The sequence below is a fragment of the Pseudophryne corroboree genome, chromosome 5, assembly GCF_028390025.1.
Source record: "Pseudophryne corroboree isolate aPseCor3 chromosome 5, aPseCor3.hap2, whole genome shotgun sequence".
Classification (NCBI taxonomy): Eukaryota; Metazoa; Chordata; class Amphibia; order Anura; family Myobatrachidae; genus Pseudophryne; species Pseudophryne corroboree.
In genome coordinates, this window is record NC_086448.1 from 697,743,064 (window position 1) to 697,746,707 (window position 3,644).

Genomic DNA, 3,644 nt, shown 5'->3' on the forward strand with positions numbered 1-3,644 from the left:
AAGGAGCTGTAAACATTGTTTGCACTAACAGTTTTTTCTTTACAGGTGCCACTGTTTTTTTATATATTTTTTAGCGCTCGGTACAAATTTTATCAGACTACATGAAGACAAAAAGAAAAAGACAAAATAACCTTTTTTGGAAGCACTCTTTTCATAATAATTGATGAATAAATATGAAGAAAAACCTGTTGGGTCTCTTCACTGTGAATGTATTAAAACTTAACCTTTAATCTGTTCTCAAGTAATATTATAACAAATAGTGAACTAAATACAAAATTAAAAAATCTTGATTGCCTTTGTATCAAATATGGTTCAAGATATATAAAGGTGAAAATATCTGATAGTTAGTGTTTTGGATTTCTTAAAGAAAATTCTGAGATCTCCTGATGGTCATTGGGTAATTTAGAAGTTAATTAAGGTACATAACCAGCCGTGTAACATAAATATTTAATGCCACATTGGTAATCAGAAATTGTGTATAAGTAACAGTAAAGATGAGAAATATAGTACAAAAATTATTTCCTGGGAATATGACCCACAGCACCTAGTATTCCCTGGTGGTCTCCCACCCAAGTACTGACCAGGCCTCACCTGCTTAGCTTCCGTGATCGAATGTATTCAGGCGTATTCAGGATAGTATGACCATGGGCAGTTGGTTCAGGAATAGGAAGGAAACACTTCTGCTTTCTGTACTTGACCAGAGTGGGGCTCAAAATGAAACCAAATCCTGACTTTCCAGATGAGAGAGTGTATAAGATGGATTCTTCTGCATTATGTTGTGATAGGTGGGTGGGAGACCACCAGGGAATACTAGGTGCTGTGGGCCATATTCCCAGGAAATAATTTTTCCACTATATTTCTCATCTTTACTGTTACTTATACACAGTTTCTGATTACCAATGTGGCATTAAATATTTATGTCACACAGCTGGTTATGTACCTTAATTAACTTCTAAATTACTCAGTGACCATCAGGAGATCTCAGAATTTTCTTTAAGAAATCCAAAACGCTAACTATCGGATATTTTCACCTTTATATATCTTGAACCATGGGGGTCATTCCGAGTTGTTCGCTCAGTATTTTTTTCTCGCAACGGAGCGATTAGTCACTAATGCGCATGCGCAATGTCCACAGTGTGACTGCGCCAAGTAAATTTGCTATGCAGTTAGGAATTTTACTCACGGCATTACGAGGTTTTTTCTTCGTTCTGGTGATCGTAATGTGATTGGGAGATAAATAAAGTGTATAATTGCGCTTACACTGTACAAGGATGTAAATATCTGGGTATGAAGCTCTCATGGATTTCAAAATGGAAATAGGCAATGGACCAGAGAGGGAAACCTTTTCAATGATAGAAAAAGACAAAACACAATAGTGCAAGTATGCCAAAAATAGAGTGTGATTCCCTTTAATGGTCAGTATATCAAACTCACAAACGTAGGTTTTTTGAAAGCATGTCAAATTGTGATGGGTCGCAGGTATGGATCACAAATGAATGGTACTTCTTCCTTATGGGGGAGTGAAGAAACTGGAAGAAAGTAAAGTGCAATAGTGCAAAAACCTTATGTGCAAAATAGCAGTTTTAATTAGCACCAAGAAGCACTCACAAACATAAATAAAAACAGAGCTTGTAATAAAAGCTGGTGGATGGAGTCTATACTTATCAAAGGATAAGTCTCATGAAGGTCCCACAGAGTTCCGGATGCTCGAGGGGGTTCTCAGTGAAGCTCCAAGTCCAAAAAGCGTCCAAGTATAGCCACAGCTGCTTAAAGCATTTCGAACCGACAGGGTTCTTCCTCAGAAGCTTCTGCGACCCATCACAATTTGACATGCTTTCAAAAAACCTACGTTTGTGAGTTTGATATACTGACCATTAAAGGGAATCACACTCTATTTTTGGCATACTTGCACTATTGTGTTTTGTCTTTTTCTATCATTGAAAAGGTTTCCCTCTCTGGTCCATTGCCTATTTCCATTTTGAAATCCATGAGAGCTTCATACCCAGATATTTACATCCTTGTACAGTGTAAGCGCAATTATACACTTTATTTATCTCCCACTGTATATCTTTGAAATTTTTGTGAACATTTCGCAAAGTGTATGTGCTGCTTGTTCTACAGTGTACTCTGCGCAGTTATTACAACACCTTCTTTTCATCTGATCGTAATGTGATTGACAGGAAGTGGGTGTTTCTGGGCGGAAACTGGCCGTTTTATGGGAGTGTGTGAAAAAACGCTACCGTTTCTGGGAAAAACGCGGGAGTGGCTGGAGAAACGGAGGAGTGTCTGGGCGAACGCTGGGTGTGTTTGTGACGTCAAACCAGGAACGACAAGCACTGAACTGATCGCAGATGCCGAGTAAGTCTGGAGCTACTCAGAAACTGCTAAGAAGTGTCTATTCGCAATTCTGCTAATCTTTCGTTCGCAATTTTGAGAAGCTAAGATTCACTCCCAGTAGGCGGCGGCTTAGCGTGTGCAAAGCTGCTAAAAGCAGCTTGCGAGCGAACAACTCGGAATAACCCCCCATATTTGATACAAAGGCAATCAAGATTTTTTTAATTTTTATTTAGTTCACTATTTGTTATGATATTACTTGAGAATAGAAAGTTTTAATACATTCACAGTGAAGAGACCCAACAGGTTTTTCTTCATATTTATTCATCAATTATTATCAAAAGAGTGCTTCCAAAAAAGGTTATTTTGTCTTTTTCTTTTTGTCTTCATGGAATCTATCAGTAAACCTGAAAGATAAGCGTCTCCTTTCCCCAATATGAATGAGGAAGGTGAGAGACACTAAAAGACACAGACCATAGTGTAGTAGTATTAAAAACACACAAGTTCAATTCCACTGATTAAACTTACAAGATAAAAAATGTAAACAGCAAACAAGTCTCCATAGGACAACACAGCATTTATCACCAAACAGGAGTCCTGAAGCCACAGATGGTACTTATGTGGATGGTTATCAGGCTTTCCGGATGCCAGATTCCATACAGGATAGTCCCCAAAGCGATAGAATGGTCCATGTGGAGGAAAAAGGTCCCCCCAAAAAGATCATTTAAATAATCCATGCCTTCCATTCATTGAGGACTGTACTCCGTTTAAGGGTGATTACATTAATGTACCTTTATACACAGTGATCTGTATATATTGTCATGTGATACTTGATAAGCGCTGTATCGTGTGTGCGAAATTGTTCTTCAATATCAAACTCAGCCAACAGTGATCCTGGACCTAACGCTTGAACAAGTTTAAGCACATCATTAAATGAGTGATATTCAACATGGCACAATTCCTGAGGGATTGCGTCATTAACTGAAGAGCCATGCATTTAAGAAAAATGTTGAATCAGCTAATACTTGCTTGGCTCCTTCTTGGGCACAAAGCATATTGTTGAAAAAAAACATGTCCTCCAAAGGATGTACAGTGAAACAGTCAGCCACGTGACCCAGCAACACATACTGTAACTATGATTATGAGAAGTCTGTGAGTTGCGCAACCTAGGCCTAGAAAACCTCCTACTCTGCCTAAAACACTCAGCCGCTTGTTCAGAAGAACTCCCCACATCAAAAACAGATGAAGAATAATAAACACTGTTTAATATAGACTGTGTCGCAACATCTGCAGACTCATTATAGGGCCCC

At 38.5% G+C, this 3,644-nt stretch overlaps 1 pseudogene; it reads right to left on the reverse strand.

Annotated features, from left to right (window-relative positions):
* Positions 1-532: 532 nt before the first annotated feature.
* On the reverse strand, positions 533-650 carry LOC134930184 (5S ribosomal RNA; annotated as a pseudogene).
* Positions 651-3,644: the final 2,994 nt, after the last annotated feature.